General features: G+C 35.8%; 1 protein-coding gene and 1 long non-coding RNA gene across 2 annotated transcripts in view; one reads left to right on the top strand and one right to left on the bottom strand.

Moving 5' to 3' along the window:
• Positions 1-14,014: 14,014 nt before the first annotated feature.
• Positions 14,015-20,190, top strand: part of beat-Ib (beaten path Ib) — a 91,405-nt gene continuing 85,229 nt past the window's right edge. Inside the window, exon 1 of the mRNA XM_089463929.1 lies at positions 14,015-14,570. The gene's annotated coding sequence lies outside the window, so the exon portion shown is untranslated. The remainder of the gene's footprint in view (positions 14,571-20,190) is intronic.
• LOC149269832 (uncharacterized) lies at positions 19,176-20,086 on the bottom strand. The gene is made up of 4 exons (XR_016269051.1): positions 19,735-20,086; positions 19,552-19,675; positions 19,416-19,497; positions 19,176-19,355 (listed from the first exon to the last, which is right to left on the bottom strand). It is a non-coding gene; the product is annotated as an uncharacterized LOC149269832 (long non-coding RNA).

Below are 20,190 nucleotides of genomic sequence, written 5' to 3'. Positions count from 1 at the left end.
TTCATTTCTTTTATGTTTTTATTATAATATTGTATATATTATTATTTAAACCAATTTTTTAAATTATATTTTCAGTTTTTCAGCATATATTTTGATTAAAATTTATTAAATATATAATTAGTTGTTTTTTAATTTTTATTATAATTAATGAAATGTAATAAAATAATAATTTTTGTTATGATTTATATAATAATAATAATTTAATTTTGTATATATATATTTTAGTTTCATATATTTCTTAAATAATATCCCAATCCCTTGCCTATTGTACTCAAATAATTGTGTCTTTAAGACATTTCAGCTGCTGCGTGTTGCCCCCGACTGCACCAATGCAATGCCCCCCAGCTACCCCCCCCCCCCCCTCTTTCTAGCTATCGCCCCTATTGCTCGCAACGCCCCATCGCTCATCAGCTGCTTCGTCAACACAGTAAGTGGGGTAATTTTCAATGTAAACGCAACGCCTACGGCAGCTGCCAGAACAAGATCTGCATCCGTGCACCTACGCCCCCCGCCCCGCCCGCAACCCATTCAATCATCACTAATCCCCCTCGCCTACCCTTTCCCAGCAGCTCTCTTTGCAACTTGAGAATAACTTTGGGCGTGCGTGCGTAGGCCTTGAGGGGCGTGGCGCCACTCATTTGCATTGTGTACGCGGCCCTTGCTGCGCGCCAATTGCATTTTAAATGACGCTGCCACGCCCCCCACGAAGGCCTCCTGCGGCAACGACTGTTAAGTAGACAGCATGCTTTCGGCATGTGTGAGTGTGTGTGTGTGTGTATGTATCGCTTGTACAACTAAGGCAACGTTTTTATAGAGTGCTACAAATACACAACTTTATCGTCCTCTCTCTTGCTCTCGCTCATTGCTGCTAATATGCTAAATACGGTTGGCAGTTACCATGTTTCATATATACATATATACATGCATATGCATGTTGGATTTTGTCTGCTTTTTCAAAGCACTTGTAAAGGGTATTTGAAATTTGACAAGAAGCTTGAAGCTGCAGATTTCTTTAACTACACTTTATTTTTATTAATATACGAAATTAAGATAAATTTGTATATTCTATATATGGTACAATAATTTACATGCTTTATATATAACTTTCAACTCATCTTTGAGTACCATAAAGGCTGTGCTTTGGAATGTTACTAAAAACGGAAATGAGTTATTCAAAATATATTTCTTAGATATTTGCAAAATATAGATTTATGATATATTTCCTATCTTATTCATTTATGTTTTTTTTTTTTTTTTTAATTATTATTAATTAATTATTAGAAAGAATAAAAATATTAGTGCTTGCAAAAAAAAAATAAAATAAACTAAATAATAAATTGAAACTTGACATATGAATATGGTATAGCATTATACAAGCTGTAGGTTTATTAAATATAATTATAATTTTAATTTTAATTTACTAATGATTTTATTTATTTATTTATTTATTTTTTTTTTCAAAGAAATATAAATTTGTTGTATTTGCTCAAGAAGAAAATATATTATAATCAAGTTGAGTTATTTTGAATTTTATAAAAACTATATTCTCTAATAAATAAGTAAGTATTTTTACATAGTCAATCAAAGTTCTATATCTGCATATATACGGGAAATCTGATGAAGAGCATTGAATATTCAAGATTTACAATCTTTTTCTTTCATATTTTTTTGTTTTCCGACTGCTTTTTCTTTTTTGCGTATTTTCTGTGCCCTCAAACTTCAAACTAAGCATAAAGTGTTGCCTAATGGGTTTTGAGTGTTTTCGACGACTACCAGCAGCAGCAGCAGCAGCAGCAACAACAAAAATAGCTGTAACAACAACAACAACAAGAACAGTTGCAACTGCTGCAACAGCAGCGAATAGAACACAGTGCCCCAAAATGTATGCTACGGAATTTTTTTGTTGCGCTTGTTGCTTGGCAAAAGTTGGTCATTAGCGCTGCCTCTGCCTCTGCTGCTGCTGCTGCTGCCTCTGCTGCTGCCGCTGCTGCCTCTGCTGCTGTTGATGCAACTGCCTCAGGGTCTCTTGCAGCAACAATACGAACAATAGAGTAAATAACAATTAAAAATTGTTATGCAGCGCAAAAATCATCTAATGACGACGTCGCTTTGCCGAACTGAGGTCAAGGATAAATCGCTTTTGTTTGCCAAAGTTTTTCGTTTTTGCCTTTTTTTCCCCCTTTTTTGGATCAGTTTATTTGCATATTTCGAATATTGGCATAGCGCAGTCAGCTTTATACACATTTCGCAATTAATTAGAGAACAGCTTAGAGAGTTCGTTCAATTAATGGCAAGCTTGGGCAGTGGTTGAAAGCATATTGGGTATTTGTTTAGTGTTAGATGGAGAAAGGGTTAAATTGTGAGGGAAAAGTGATCAAGATGAGGATGGGAGAGAAGTGAATGGGAGATGATATATAGAGTGGAATCCCGGTAACTCAAAATGGCAAGGGAATCCGTTTTTTCTTCGATTTACATAGAAATTCTAATTATCGAATATTATTGAGAATGAATTTCTTTCAAGGGCATAGCATTTTTATTCGATTTATCGCGATTTTCGATTTAGCGGGGTACATTTCTCGATAAGAGTGAATCTGAAGCAAAAACTCAGAGAGCAGCCGAATGCATGGATTCTTCAGGGAGCTCGTTTGTGATCGTTCCTTTCGCTCTGACTGTTCCCCGATCAGTTGCTTGATTTAATTGTCACAATATATATATTATATATGATTTAGCAAAATTAAAAAAAAAATAAAAAGAAAAAAAAAATAAATAAAACAAATAAATAATTAAATAAATAATAATAATAAACATATGAAAGAAGTGAACATTTTTAATATATTTTAAATTATTAATATGAACAAATATTTTTATATATAAATAAATAATATAAAAATAAACATAAATATTATGTGAAGATTTTAAGTAAAATATATTAAAATATGAAAAAAATATATATTTAATATTTTAAAAAATAAAAAAAAAAAAAATTATTTCGTTCCATTGAAATTACGCTAAACCAGAAAGAAACAACCATTCGAAAATAAACAGATAAATATATGAAAATAGATTCAGTATGATGTCTTAACTAACATTCATTAAATTTATAATCGTTTTCAAATAAAAACTCATATATTTGCACTCTTTTTCTATTTCCTGCAATCGCTCGAGCTAACTTGATTATTAATTTACCGTGCAATAATTTCTCTTTGAACTAGAAATTATATTTGGTATTCCAAAAGCTCTTGGCGAATATTCCAAAATTTACATGAGATTCGTAGCCAAAGAGCCAAGAAGGGGAAGAAAAAGAAGCAGCAGGGTAAGGGGAAAGCAGACCCCAAGAAATGAACATAAAAATGCACCTTTTACAACGGATGCGCAATATAAATCTGTTATTATCATTGTGACACCAACAAATTATGATTGAGAATGTCCCCAATCTATGGCCTGACCCCAAGGGAAAACCGAAAATGTAAATGTAAATGGAGCTGTGGTATGGATTCGCCAACTGCAGGCTGGCTGGCTGGCTGGCTGGCTGACTGGATGGGTGGGTCGAAGAGCTGATAAGCGGCGAGCCGTGGTATGAAAATCAAGCTGAATAAATCATTTAAATGATTACAGCTTAACTTTTGGCGCTTTTAAGCGAAATTAAATGAAGGACGCAAGGATGGCAATGCCAGGACATTCAAACATAAAAATTATTTATTTGCCGATGGGGGCACAAATAGAAATAGAAATAGAAATAGAAATGTAACCCAAATCTATGTAAGTGAATCAGGAGAAATCACTTAAGTATATTTTTATGCTGGACATGCTGCCACGAATTACAAATACAAGGCGGCACGCACACACACGCACACGCACGCACGCACCAACTGAGCCGGATGAAAAGGACGCAGGCCAGGCGATGGGGCGGTGGGGCGGTGGGGCTTTCGTGTGGATGGATCGTGGCTCGCTGCGGCGTTTGCTTAGCTTGTCTTGTGACCAGTCATTTGCCCAGGAGGCCTTTGCTGTAGATGTAGCGGGAGCGGAGCTGAGGCCGGCCAGAAGAAGTGCCATCAAAAGGACATCAACACGTAGCAAATAAAGGACATGCCACAAGGATATGCGACATGGAGAATGCTGCCGCTCCTTTAGCCATTTGCTACATTGCAAAATTATTATGATTTATATAGCCTTTGGGAATGCGCAGAGCTCAGAGACTTGCAGGCGCAGACACAAACACAAAGGACATGCTCAGGATATATCGTGTGTGCGTATGTCTGTTTGTGTGTGTGTGTGTGTGTCGTCGCATTGGCCGCAAAACTTTTGCCGCTGCGACAAAATAGAAAACTTTCTTGGCATAATTCTTTCTATTTGCCTCCTGCCGCCTGCGTCCCGCCACCCGCCTCCCGCCGCCTGTCGTCGAACTTTGTTGCCTCGCCCAGCGACTGACTGCTCGAGTCGAGGCGACTCGGCTCGACTGCCTGAAATTAGGTTAACACTGACGAATTAAGGACATTAGCGTCATAAAGAAAAAAGTAATGAAAGAAGCAGCAGCAACAGCAACAACAAGAACAGCAGCAGCGGCAGCAACTTTGCTGAGTGCGTTAAGCGACGCCAACAACAGCAACAACAACAGCAAGTAAATTGTGAAAAATATTTTTTTTCTCTTTGGTCCATTTGCAATGCGTTTGCTGCAGGCATCAGCGTCCTCAGCGTCCTCAGCGCCCTCGTCCTCCTCGTGCTCATCTCGTTTGAAAGGCTCTCCACGCAGCATATACTAGAGACATGGATAAGCCTGTCCTCCGTCGTGTCCTGTCCTCTGTCCTGTCCTATTGACCCGCTCGACTGTTGCTGCTGGCTCTGCGCTCGCCTGTCAACTGCAGTTGGACATGTGTTTCATTTGCCTGGGATCTGGGCTACGCCAGATAGAAATAAAAGGCAAAAGATATCGAAGCGAAGCATATAGATTAGAGCAAATGGGAGCTACAATAACTATGTAATGGGATGACGATGTAATGGGAAAAGGATCTCAAGTCTTTCAACGTGCATAGTTGGCATTGTACTCTGCTCTGGAGATTAGTTATGTGGAACCTAATCTATATACCTCTCTCTATATTTCTCCCACCTAATACCTCAGCAAATGCCTCAGTAAAACTTCTCTCTCTCTCTATATATATATATATATATATGTATATGTTTTTCTTCATCTCGCAATTAGTTTTGAATTGTTTCTCGCCTTCTCTCTACTATAAATATAGCTTTAACTTCTCTCTCTCTTTCTCTCTTTGTCTATCTTTCTCTCCCGCTCTCTTATTTTCTTCTCTATTTCTCGTTAATTCCTATTCTCCTTCTCCCTTCCTCAAGCTTTATCTGCCTCGGCTTGTCTTTCTATTTATTTGTTTCTGTTTCCTGACTTCCTATCTCTCCCCTTAACTTCACTACTCTCTCTATCTCTCTCTCTCCCGCTGTCCCTCACTCTCTCTCTCTCTCTCTCTCTCTCTCTCTCTCTCTCTCTCTCTCTATTTCGCTCTTTATCTCTTTATTTTATTTGTTTACTTCGGCGCCCTTATCTCCGTATATCTTGTTTTCACACACTCTTTCTCGCTCTCTATCTCTTTATCCCTCTATACTTACTTCTTGCTCTAAATATCATCGATATATTTTCTCATTGAGTTACAGCCCTGTATGTCTCCTTTATAATTCTTAAAACATTCCTAAAACGTAGCGGTACGTTAGCCTGTAAATAAATTGTATAATTTCGCGTAAAAAAAAAAATTAAATAAAAAATAAAAAACATTCCTGGAGACAAAGCAGCTTTCATTACAATTAAATTAACATTTTACAAAATTAAATTTCATCTATCCAAATCATTCACATTATTATTATTTTTCCATAATTTTTTTTATTATATTGCCAAGCTTATCGCTAATTGTGTTAATTATGTCTACATTTAGTTTCCAGATTGGAATGATTTCCAATCCTTTAGTAGTTACTGAATATCTCCCTTTCATATTATTAAAATGATATCATATCGTATCGTATAATATTATGAATTCCCTAGTAAATAGTTTCTTTCGATATCCACTATATGTGTGTTTGCCATATATCGATACCATCCTTTATCGATTATTTGCGTTATCAATTTATCTGTGACAAACAAAGGCTTACACGTTTTTGCACACCAATCGCAACAGCTGCTTATAAATTTCGTCGCCTACCTGTTGGCGTCAGCGACAAACGGCCCAGCAACACCTCAAGTCAATTGCCCACACCACCCTGTAACACCCTCTCTCCCTCTATCTCTCTCAATCTCTTTTGTGTTTCTATTCAGCCGTCTCACATATTGTCAGGCTGCTTCCACATGGCAGCTAATAAAATATTGATTTATTAAATTATGCCCGGCCAGGACGTTCGCTCTGCCCGCCATTGCGCCTGTCAATATTTTGCAAATTTGCCAGCAGGCAGCTGGGGGTAGCTACCCCCCAGCCGGCACCCCTGACGGGCCGCATCGCAAGGCAGCTGCCTAAGCGTAAGTCCCATTCTTGGTAGCTTTTCGTAAGTGCTTTTTAAAATCCCGCTCGGGGCGCTTTGTTTGTCTGCGCGTTGTGGCGAGATGGTGCGCGGGGGTAGTTGAACCAGGGCCAGGGCTGGGGGTAGGGGCAATAACAGTTAGCCTTGCTGCTTAAGTAACCGCACAACTTTAAAATTGTTTGACACTGGCCCCAAAAACCAGCAACAACAAATGGGTTAAGCGCAGCGATGGGGCTAGGGAAATGTCCTAGCTAGGGGTTGTTACTGGGAGGGAGGGGGGGGGGCGTAGCTGTATTTGTTTCACTCAATAAAGCATCGTTGACGTATGTTTTCGTACAGCTCCCCATTTCTTTTAACCCGTTAGCTCGATATAAAAAAAGTATAAGAAGAAGCAGCAGCAGCAAAGCCTCTGCCCGGAAGCTTTTTGGGCCGCACCCAAGACTCGAGTCCTGCGACTCCTGCGACTGCCATGTCCTCTGTTGTTCTGTGCCCCATCTTCTCTGCCTCTGGCTCAGGCTCAGGCTCTGGCGACTGTCTTTTGCACTGTTTATTGATGTCCTTTGTTGTTGGCGCTTCAGTTGCTGTTGCTGTTGTTGTTGTTGTTGTTGTTGTTGTTGTTGGTGCTGCTGCTGCTGTAGACATTGCTGACGTCTTTTGTGCCTTTATATAGAATTTTCTTGGTTGCGTTCGTTGGAGTGGGCGGCCCGCTGTGGGTGGCCGTGGTTGGTTGAGTGGTGCAGCTGCCGCTGCTGCTGCCGCTGCTGCTGCCGCTGCTGCTGCCGCTGCTGCTTTTCGTAGTTTTCCAACATTGCTGCTGTGGTTAGCATCATGTAAAATGGTTTTATGCTAAAATTTTCACAAACTCCTTTTCGGCTGCTGCGAAACTTTTGCCAGCTGCAAGACAAAAGCCCAGTTAAATTAAGTAACTTATTTATTTTATTTATTTTTTGAGCATCGATTAGAGCCTCCAAATGTTGACCAGAAGAAACTTCAAAAGGGCATAGCTATTCGAGCCGAAATAAATTATGTTGGCATATGAAAATACGAAATTGAATTTTTAAGGACTTAATGGAAAAAAATAAATAAATTAAAAAAAAAAAAGTACGAAATGTTATTACATTTTTAACTCCTTGTACTACTCGAAATTATGTTGGATTAATTATACATTAGTTTACATTTACAATTCATTAATTATATAATTAGTTTACATTTACATTTACATTTTCAAAGTTCATTAATATTAATATTATTTTCATGTTATTTATGATGTTTTGAATTTAGATTTTTTGGTTCAGCTTAAATTTGATTTATTTTAATTTTATTTTTTAATTTTTCAAAATTAATAATTTATTTATAATGCATTTTTTATCAAGAACTTAAATAATTCCAACATAGTATGTATTTAACAAATTTTAGTATATAGTTTAAATAATTTTTAATAAAAACTAATTTTTTTTCCAACAAAAATAGTACATACATATCTAAAAAATTTAGTTTATATTTAAATACATTATAATAATTAAACTGTTAACAAAAAAGAAAAATTAACTTTTATAGCTTCAGCATATCTTTTACACACTTCATACCTTAAAAAGTCTATTGATACAAAACTTTTAACTATGAATATTTTTAGATTACATTTTATTTGGTTTTTATAATTTAAGGTGTTTCTTCCTTACATTTTCCACTATATATAGCACATAAAATACAATTTTCTCAAATTTTCTGTCCGCTATCAGCTTGGTCAACTGGTCGAGCATTCACTGTACTTAGCTGTTACCTCTTACATCCGCTCGGACAGGACACACTCGGGCACATTTCCTGCAACAAACTGCGGGATAAAAAAAAAAATAGAAAATGAAATAAAATAAAATAAAATAACCATCGTATAAAAAATAAAAAGAAACTAATAAAAAATATTGTAGCAAGGGCAAATAGGAAGTCAAAACGAGCGCATAAAAATTGCATTAAAATTGCTTTGCGGATATCCGCAATGGAGTCCATTTTCGGCTTCTTACAACGTTTGCCTTCAGTTCCATTTGCACCGTTGCTGCTGCTGCTGCTGCTGCGCTTTTCTTTTTGCAACGGATATGCAAAAGTAGACGGAAGTGCAAGTTGTGCAAGAAATTCAACTCTTACCTGTGGCTACCAAACTAGCCCAAATAGCCAAATAGCCCATCAAATGCCACGCCTACTGCTGACAGAGACAGCTCTTCTCCTTGCCGCTGCCTTCCAGCTGAGGCTGAAAATTAAATGTTTCCGCCAAAGGGGGGAAAAAATGATTGTAACTGCAAAAAAAAATATATATAAGGAAAAACTGGCAACAATTTTCATGTCATTTGCCGTGTGGCATTTTGACATTTTATTGCATACTTTTTGGCACATTGTAACGGCCCAGCGTCTGTCTGTAGCCGGGCTGTCCAATTTGGCACATCATTTAGTCCGACTCGAGCTATTCCTTCCACTCCCCTCTCTCTCTCTCTCTCTTGCCCTATCTCGCTCTGACTTGTTGGCCACTTGTCACCTCCGCTGACATTGACAGCCATTAATCAATCAAGTGGCATTGTCGAGTGGCCAGTGCTGTACAGGGGAGGTATTTAGTAACACACACACACGCACACACACACACGCACACACAAACAGCCGCACACACAAACAGCATACACACTCTCTTACGCACACACGCATAGAACAATTAGCGACAAGTTGTTGTTAGGTTTTTTCTCTCTCTCTCTCTAATTGTCGTTGTTGTTGTTGGCCTTGAAGTGTTTCGCTTCTAATGAGATGAACACCAGAAGCTTTCTGATGACAGTTTTTATATATAATTATTTTTAGTGAAACTGCTGTTTAGTATCGGTTAATGTGTGCAGAGGCGTCTGCTAAATATAACAAAAAGGGATGTAATTATTTGCAAATAATATTTTATATTTTTACTAATTAACATATAATATAAATAAATATTTTAATATATGAATTTATTTTATTTGATTTAACTCTTTATACAGTTCATTCTTTATAATACATATTACAACGTCACACATAAATATTAAACTTACATCTGTCTCTCTCTCTCTCTCTCTCTCTCTCATACGTTACATGCAAGCGTAGAACAAGTATGCAGTGAGTACTGACGCAAGGATCTGCTGCAGAGCCAAAAAAACCGAAAGCACTCAATATGGAGAGCATGGAATGAGTGTGGAATATAATTTCCACTGTGAGAGACTTGTGGATCATAATTTACTCTCTAAGTGAGTACATGAGTTCATATGATTGCTTTTGATCCCGTTATTCTTAGCTCAGCTCGCATAATGAGAGCAGTGTCAATGAGAGCTATGTATTTATTCACTGCAGACTTCAAGTATTGAGCGACGATTTAGATTCTGTGCATTCGCCTGATTGCACGGTCATTCGCGCGTGATAGATATATGTATATTTATATTGCATAGAACTGTGTTTGTGTACTTCTGCTTGCACACTTATTGCATAGATGAATATACCATAATAACCATAATTCTTTCGTTTTATGCTTTTCATCCTAACTCGCTATTGCAATGCATTTTTCGCTCAGCAACGCGTAAATAATAGTGTCAGCGAGGGAGATATATACATACATTTTTCGTTTCCCTTATGCAAGTAGCGCAATAGCTAGCGCGTGTGTGTGTGTTAATTTTTGAATCATTTTGTGTTTCACTCAAACTTTCAATTTTGCTTGTTATTTAACAGTGAACAATAATTTTGTTAACGAACTAATCCTATGGAGTTGCATAAAGTAAAAGGTAACATATTGTACCCTTTAATGTTGTTTTAAAAGATTTTTTTACACGCATACATACACACATAAGTATAAGTAAAAGTACGTAAAAGTAAACGGCGCTCAGTTGAACTTGATCCACATTTACTGTCTAAGCATAAGAGTGTTAGAGCGAGACAGTTTTAAGTAAAGAGAGGAGAAGCTTTTCTTAAAACAAACATGGGCGGCATTTAGAATTTATTTCAAGGGGACTATGTTTATCAGCCGGTTTGAATTTTTCAATATAATACCAAAATATGCTAAGTAAAAACTTTATCCAATAAGCTTTGCATTTTAAAAGGCTTTTAAGCTATCGGGCCTTTTTCATTTTTTTTTTTTTTTTTTGCGTGGTTTACCTTCATTGGCTTGCATGACTCTCTTGTTTCATATTTTTGCTTGCCACAGAATTTCTCAACTCACTTTGCGCAACCCCACAGCTGTGCAGGTGCAGGTAGATACTAACCCACGCTGGCCACCCCCTTTTTTTTGACACCGTCTAAAGCCACACGCCACTGAATAAAACCTATTTGCCCTCTGCCCCCGCCCACCACTGCCAGGACTCGCCGCCGTGGCATCATCAACGACGCTTCATTAGCTGCGCTCGCTCGCTGCGAAAGGCCAATGCCAAAAGGTGTAAAACAAAAAGAGCCAACGAAAAGCACCAAAGCGCAGAGCTGAGCAGCAGCAAAAAAAAGCCGCCGCTCTATGAGCAGCATAGACAAGCACACAAACAACAAAAAAAAAAAAAAAAAAGGAGAAAAAGAAACAAAAGCAGACGTTCGGCCAAGCTATACAAAAGAAAAGAAAAAAGTTGCAAAAAGTAGTAATAACGGCAACAGCAATAGCAACAAAAACAACAAAGATGGCGGACAGAGTCAAGCTGCTGCTGCCGCTGCTGCTGTGCCTGTGGCTGATTGATCTCGTGGGAAATTTTGCACAGTTGCAGCCAACAGACAACAACAGCAACAGCAAGTGAAATAAAACCCCAACTTTTTTTATTCCTTTGCTCAGTTCGCTGCTGTGCTCTCTCGCTCTTATTTCTCAGGCTGCCTCTGCTCTGGTCTCTCGCCTTCAGCTCGAAAATTAACTTAATGTCACTTACACTTTAGTGCTTTGGGTTAATTTGGTTAGATTATTGTTAATATCCTTTGGGGTGCTCTCTGTTGTAAGCTCTATCGGTGTGTGTGTGCGTGCGTATTTGTGTGTGTGTGTGTGTGTGTGCGTGCAAACTCCAACTGAGTGCGCTTCTCTCTATATACCTCTGTTTCGCTCGCGCTCGCACTCTCTTACGGCCTCTGGGCACATTAATCGGCTCTGGCTGCGACTGCGACTGCGGCTGCGGCTGTTGTAAACTTTTCGGCATAAAAATGATGCATTGCTTTTCTTATGAGTTGGAAATTGTTTTTGTGTCGCCTCAGAGACGAGCACATAAATAAGTTCTAGCTCAATGGCTTATTTTTTTGTTTGAAGATAAATGTCACAACTAAATACATATGTTATTAATGTATAAATGTATGAAAATCTATCCACTTGCTCCAATTAGATTCAAGTCTTATAGGACTTTTTTGTTAATATATAAATCTTATAATATTTATGTCGAAAATAGGAGATTTTTATTACTTTCAATCACGTATAATATACTAGAGTACAAGTATTACATATATTAAGTTTAAACAGAAACATTTGTATTAAAATGTTGTTTAATTCATATTCATATTAGAAAATCCTTCTCAAATCTTTATCTCAGACTCCGCATAAAAACCTTGAAATACAAAAAATGTAGCTGTCCATCATATTGGGCCATTAGTCAAGCTGGCTAAGGAATCGCTTAGTAGAGCAGCCCGAGTGAATGGGCCATAGATCAGGGACGCGTTGACTTTTTATGTATTTACATAATGCAGACATTCACCACAACCCTCCCCCCCCCCCCCCCCCCCCCCATCACACCGCCCCACCCACCTTGCCGCACTGCCCCAATGTGCTTTGGCTAACTGACTTTGCGGCTAATGCAGATGGCAGGCGAAGCGAAGCGTAAAATGCTTTGTAAATTATTATAGGGAAACAACATGTACGCAAAAGCAGGTGGGGCAGCTAAGTAGATATTGTAGCTCAAGGGGCGTGGCAGAAGTCAATGTGTGCGTGTGCGTGTGTGCGTAATAAATTTCAATTGACTTATAGAAAATGAGGCGTACGGGAGAAGTTTTCCATTTGCCGCATGACGCTTTTTCCCCCTGCTCCGTTTAAGTGAGCAAAACAACTTAAAAATGCACACACACGTGCGCACAACTAATTTAAGCAAACACCTACAGGCCACCACCACCACACACACCCCCCCCCCCCCCTCCCCATCCAACGCTTGCCCCTCTAAGCCACTCATTCAACAGGCGTCAAAGCAGGCAATTCAAAATGCATTTTTCATTTGGAGGCTTTGGCGTCGCGTCGACAATAAAAGCAGAATTTTTATGACAGTCGTCAGGTTAAAATACGGGAATATCTCATCCAAACTCACGTGCACAAGGCACACACGCACACACACACATGCTCATAAACACATTCACTTATAAATTATGCTTTAATTTGTATGCAAGCTGCGAAGGTGGGAAATTGCCAAATATATATGTATGTATTGCTCCCCTCTCAGCGCTTCTCATAATTGTATTAAGCATATTAAAGCTGATTTTTGTGCATTATATGAAGTCGTTAAATCCAGAAATGTTTTTTAAATTAACTCGAATGGGCAGCTTAAAATAACTATAAAGATATTTTGTTAGATTATCTACAATTACATATATAATGGAAGCTATATATTTACATGAGTTCAAAGTAACCACAGAAATATTATTATAATTAAATATTACAGAAATTTATATGTTTATTAGATATCAATGTATTTACATATATTATCATATTAGCTGACATTATTTGCTGTGTTTCAAAAAAGAAAATGTATTAATCCAGTTAATATATTTTTACATTCTGGTAAGTCATTGACATTTTTGTTAACATGCAAAAAAAGTTGGGCACTTAAAAAAAATCCTTTTAAGGATACTGCTAAAGGACCAAGCAATTTACCAGTATTTTATTTTGGGACAGATGTAGACTGCGAATTGCCTGTAATGTTAACATTATGAATATATTTAAAATATTATTGAATATTATTATTATTTCTGATGAATATTATTATTAGAAATAATTTCTTATTGATGTTTATTATCATTACATCATTATAATTGGAGAAGAAACTCCATTTAAAATAAATACACTCCATTTAACATAAATTTAAAATAAACAAATTTTATGGATAAAAATAATATTTATTATTATTATTATAATATTTTTTTTTGTTTGCTTTTAATTTAGTTTTACAAATTTAAATTTCAAATATAAAATAATCAAATTTATTTATTGCTCTATATATTTTAATTCAAATAGGCAGTTAACATAACTGACACAGTTAACAGTCACAAATTTTTGCTGTTAAAATTTCCCATATCTAATGCGCTCTCTACGCTCTCTCTTTTTCACTCGTTTACAGTGCGAAAAGTATAATTCCCCAACGACAACGGCACTCCTTTCGTTAAGTTGCACTCACCCGCCCAAGAGCCACGACGACCACACGACGCCGAGCCGAATGGCCGAGAGAGCATCGTGACGACGAATCGCGAGTGAAAAAACATAAATGTACTTTCTGGGACGATGCTAGCGACGATGACGAGAAAAATCAGCAGTTGAGCAGTTCCATTGATAACGCGCTACGAACTGGATCTCTGCCCCAAGCGGGCAACAGCAGGCAATAGCAGCGCACACGAAGCCGTCGAAGCTAACAACAAAAACAACAGCAGTAACAAAATGTACGCAAAAGCAACAACAACAATAATTACTGTGCGAAATTGAAACTAGCGAAACTGAATCCAAGGCACAGGCGACGGCTTCATCTTCTACTGGTTCTTGTTCTTCCTCCTCCTCCGCTGCTGCTGTAACTGCAGTTTTTTTTCCATAAATTTCGGCAGCTGCGTTCGACATTTCGTTAAGCGCTCTGTTTTGTCATTACGCGACGCGTGTGTTTAATTATTGTCGGTTCTGTGTGTGTGTGTGTGAGTAACTGTCTGATTGTGTGTATGAGCGGGAGTGTGTGCCGCGAGTGTCTTTGTGTGCAGCCACAAGGAATGTGCAACAAGAACGGTAAATTACACAGCACACAGCAACAAGAATTCGATTTTAATTACTCAAAAGATTCCTTGCACCGAATTCTACAGATGCAGTCAAGAAAGTAAGTATAGACACGACTAATTATGTATCACATTTGTAAGAACTTTAAATGAAGGATTTTATCTATGTATTGTATGGAGTGGTATATCGAAAAGCAGTCAAAGATCAGATGGTTAGGCGGAATTAATAAATTTTAGATCTTAGCTAAGCATATTGTAATACTAAATCGTTATTTATAGTTTTCTTTATTACGCCGATATTTGAAATAGTTGACACAAGAAAAATACTGCTAAGACTAAAATATATCAAACTTTACGGATCCTAATGAACCTCTTCGTATAAGTTTTTGATGTATTTATTTAATTCAAAATTATTTATTTATAACTTGAGTTCAAATTTTAGCCATTTTAAATTATTTTAACTCTTGTACAATACCGATGTATTTGTATAGATTTCCATTTCATCAGACCTTATATAAAATTAAATGACATTCTTTGCACATTCTTTATCGAATAAATTTGGTTAATTTTTATTTGAATCCAAAAGATTTCCCTAACAAGTTGTATATTTATTAAATTAAATTTCTAAAAATATCTTCTAAGAACTTTGCGCCTAAGGCATTTTCGTTTTTACCTCTCAAACGCACAATCAAATAATATTTGATAATAAAGAGTTCGTTTAAAATATTAATTAAATTCCCATTTGCTGGAGTTGGCCTAAAGCAATGACAAAAATATTTGATTTCGCAGTGAATTGAAGACAAACGAATATTTATTCAATGTCAGTGGGAAAGAGAGCACAGCTAAGAAAAATATTAAATATAGTAACTTAATCCAAAACAGTTTTGGAACTGAGTCTTAAAGTCTTTGAAGTTGTTAAGTTTAACGAAATCCTTAAATTTGGTTTATTAGCAAAGCTAGATTAAAATATTATCTACTATCGAGCTAGCTCTATCTGCTATTTCCAATCCACTATCTATATATATTTCTATCTATCTAATCTTACTATCTATCACTCTACCTATCTATTTTTCTATCTATCATCTATCTATCTAACTATATATCTATTTACCTATTTAACTATCTATCATTCAATCATTCTATCTATATATCTGCCTATCTATCTATCTATTCATCTATCTGTATAGCTATAGAAATATCTATCTATCTAACTATATCTCTATTGTTATCAACTATATCTCTATAAACAGCAAAAATCATATGTAATTTTTGTTAATTGCTCACTGCTGAAACTCAGAATTTGCGTCTCGTGCTGAATTTCAATTAAAGTCCTATTAAAATTTCATTAAACAGCAACGCCCACGAAATGGCCACTAATTAGTTTGGCCACACCCAAACCAAAACGTAAATTCGACCCCAAAAAAAAAAAAAAAAAAAAAAAAAAAAAAAAAACGACCTTTAACCTGGGGGAGCGAGGGCATTGGCATTAAACGAACATTTTTAAAGGCATTTTTTCCTATATATAGGCCAAAACAGAGGCAGACGGCCTAATTAAACTGGAGGCCAAGGATGCGTACAGGTTTCTTTTATATTTTTGTTTTCTTTCTTTCAGTTTTTCTGCTGCTCTGTTGAAATAGGGAAATGGAGTATATCGGAATTGCAGAAAAACAAAAAATTAATTGCGATTGACTGGCATAGAATTTTGATTGAAATTTGAATGAATGTTAAAAAGCAGATATAGTCTGTTTAATTAATTTAAATTAATATTTTATGTAAATATGATAAAACTACAACATTATTTATTCCATAAAATAAGGAAACAGTAAATAATTCTTTAAATTACAATATAATTATATTTATAGTATATAAAAAAATATTATTCAATTAAGAGGCAAATTAATATAAAGCTCATTACAGGGCATTTGCTAGTCGTTCATATTGAGCCCAATTGACATTTTGTAAGCCAACAATTCGGAGCAAGTAAAAATTCCGTCATTTTCATTTAATGTGTCGACATTTTCGCTTAGCCTTTATATTGAGCGCGAGCAGTAGGCGTGGCAGGACAGAGCAGGACAGGGCAGGACAGGGCAGGAACATGGACGCGCCCTGGCATTGCTGCTGATGCTGCTCACCCACAGTTGACCTCTGGCGCGCTGATATTTTTATTTAATTTTTTTTTTTCCTCTTTCCTTATTTTTGTATATTTTTCGTTGTTGCTAATTTACGTATTCCAAGCGCGAGGTTTTGGGGTTTTCGCTGTGTGGCCCTCATAATTTACATGGGGCCAAATGTTTTATTTGCTGTGAGAGCCAGCGAACTTTTCGCCTGTCTGGCGAGCCCCTGATTTGCAGCTGTATGAGTGTGTCTGTGTGTGTGTACGTGCCTGTGTCTGTATGTGTGTGTGCTGTCGTCCAGTTGGCGTCGCATAAATTTTTTATATACAAATATTTGCCCTCTCCTACTTTCCCTGTCTCTCTTAGTTAGCCCCATCTCTCTATCCCTCTCTCTCTCTCTCTCGCTCTTTCAGCCTCACACTATCTTCAACTGACAGCGACTTAATGAGCTGCGGAAGTTAATGTGTAGCTGTATTCTTGTTGTTGTTGTTGTTGTTGTTGTTGTTGCTGTTGCTTTTGTTTGCTTTGCTGGCAAATTTATTTGCATATTTGGGTTAATTCTGTTTCTATTTAATGCCACTATAGCACATACACACATACTCACAAATACATGCTAAGCATGACTGACATTTTAATGCTCCATAGCTATCAAAAATGTCTAACTATAAAAAATCCTTCAACAACAAATATATTAAAGCCAATATAAATATTATATATTCTGTTCGGCAATAAAAACTTTAATTTTGGTATACATGTTTTGTATGAAATGTATATTATTTTATAATAATTCAAAGAATTATATGTAAAATTATAATAAATAAACACAATTCTATATTAGTAGATTCTCGCTGAGCTCGCAATTTTCTAGCGTTATATCGGAAGCCCTGAGGCATGGGCTTACCTTAGCAAATGAAAGATTTGCCTAATTAAATGTATTTACTTTGCGTATATTATAAATCTCTATTTTGTGATTTGTAATGCAAATATAGCTTTGTATGTATAAAATTAATTATAATTATATTATAAAAAGATATATATCGCATTACACATTCACTTTTTTCAACAAAGAAATTTTTGAATACATTCTAAATTTAATATATATTTAAATAAAATTTATTTTCCATTCTCCATACTCTTTTTTTATCAAATGATTTTCTAATTATAAATTTTACATTTTTATTAATAGTTAAAGAATATTATATTGCTTTCTGCTTTAAGGTTTTGTATTAAACTTGTTTAAAATCATATATATTAAATTTGGTTAATTTTGCACTTGTAATTCTCATATATTATTATTATTATTGTTTGAGTTCTGTGCAAAAGCAAACCAAATAAAATTATTATCAAGCAGCTAAATATCGTGCGTTTAGATAGCAAAGCCTGTTAGATTATTTTCTATAGCCAATCTTGATACTTCAAATATAAAGGGCTATAAAAGAGCACAAGCAGAGAGCACTCGCAGAGATAACTTCGCTGTCATCATCATCTCTCCCTCTTTTCGACACCCTTTCCCAGATTTTCGACAAGTAGCCCACTCAGAGCACAAACTCAACTGAATCACTGCAAATAACGATGTGAAATAAATAAAGGAAAATAAAAGTTAGCCTCAAGTTAGATGAAATCGAAATACTCTAACAAAGGTCAAATAATGAGAATGTATAGAAAGAGGATATTCTGTATTGTAATATAAATAGGAAATCGTCTTGATAGAATGTTTGTCTTTAAACAAATTCAATGATAGACTTTAAATACCCTTTTCGAGTAGAGTATTCGTAGAGTATCAAATCAAAGAACTGATATTGACTTTTGGGTGCCCACAATGGCAAACCAAACGTGCTTCTCCAGCAATGTCCTTGCATATGTGTACACACACACACACACACACACACACACACACATACACATTGCAATCACACAATCAATAGCGAAAAATTCTTTGTGTAAACACGTTTTGCTCGTCCATTTCGCTGTGGGAAATGAAAGGCAAGAAATGAAGGGAAGTAAGAGGAAGAAAACTACGACACGAGCTCAAAGTCTGTAACAGAGCAAATTTTTGTACAAAACTCTTTAATCAAAGCAGCGATTCGAGCTTTCTTTTGAGAAGCAGCTGCTGCTGCCAGTAACATAAGTACTTTGAAGAGCCTCTCTTTCTCTCTCCCTTCTCCCTCTCTCTCTCTCTATGTGTGTTTGTATGCTCAAGTTCATTAGCGTCAGTCGGTAAATATTTACCCGAGCTGCCAATTTCGTAGCTCTTTTCTACTTGACTTTGGCTGCAAGCAACAAATATCATTAAATTTAATTTGTTGCCAATATTGATTGAACTCATTTATGCGTGTGTGTGTGTTTGTTGATTATGTGAGCAAAGACTAAGAGATGAGAGAATTTCATGTTAAGCTACCGCATTTAAAAATGTGTTTAAATATATGAATAAATAAAAAATGTTTAGCCTTTATAATTTGTATACGATGAAATTTTGTTAATATTTCTTTTTTTTTTTCTAAAATTAGTTGTATTAACCAAAAAAAAAATTGAAAAAAAAAAAAAAATGAATAAAAAAAAATATTTTTTCCCTCGAAATAATGAATACATGTGTTTAAGTGTACACGTAGAATTTAGATTTATTATTATTATTTTTTTTTTTTTCTCTTTTTTTTCTATATATATTTATTTAAGCTTCAGTTATCTATCCAATGCCTGTTGTCTTTTCTTGGGTGTTAGCATTCCCACCGAAGAATTCTGCTCCATGATATGTGTGTGCCATTGTTTCTATAGCTGCAAATGGAGATAACTATTAATATATAGACATATGCATATAATTTACATATAACTTACAGCCTTAGAAATTGCGTTTGTTTACTTCTTTCTGTTTCTGTATATATGCGATGATTTTATCTGTTTTTATTCGTATGTAAAACTAAAAAAAAAAATATCATTATTCCATTATATAATAACTATATATTTTACTTACTGTGCTTTAAGTGTCTTGCAAGGTTTCCTTCATTTGGAGAATGTTCAAACCGATTGTAAAGAGGTGTATCATTCCTGTTTATGTATTAATTATTATATGTCTGGCGCATGTAAGTGATGTGCTTCTGTTTAATTAGACTGTGCTTAATTATATTTCGATTTATATATTTTATGTTTCACTTACAGCCCTAGAATACCCAGCAATGTATGTGTATTTGTATCGTGCAATGTTCTTGTTCTTGTCTCTGTTGATGTATGTGAAATACATGTTGTATAGTATCGATTTTGTCTGGCGCACGCCGATATGTTGTCCATTGTGAGCTTTGTATTTTGTATAAAAAAAATATAAAAAATTACACTTTTCGCTTAAAAATAACGAGTCACAATTAGTTTTTTTTTTTGTTTTTTTTTTTTTTTTTTTTTTTTGCCTTGGAACTTTTGTTTTGTAATTTTTGTTGGAATTTTTTGTATGTGTTTAAGGGACTGAATTTGGATGTTGATTGTTTCTGTTATAAAAGTGTACTGACTGAATATAGAAACACTCTACGGGCATATCAATAGAAATGCTTTGAAGTCGGAATCTCAGACTACTTTGATCACCAAGTTTTGCTGTTTGAAATAATAGATATAAAAATTCGAT

Source organism: Drosophila arizonae, chromosome 3 (assembly GCF_054131065.1).
Source record: "Drosophila arizonae isolate 15081-1271.41 chromosome 3, UAZ_ARI_1.0, whole genome shotgun sequence".
NCBI lineage: Eukaryota > Metazoa > Arthropoda > Insecta > Diptera > Drosophilidae > Drosophila > Drosophila arizonae.
The sequence above is the reverse complement of the archived record's forward strand: the minus strand, read 5'-3'. Positions and strand labels throughout refer to the sequence as shown.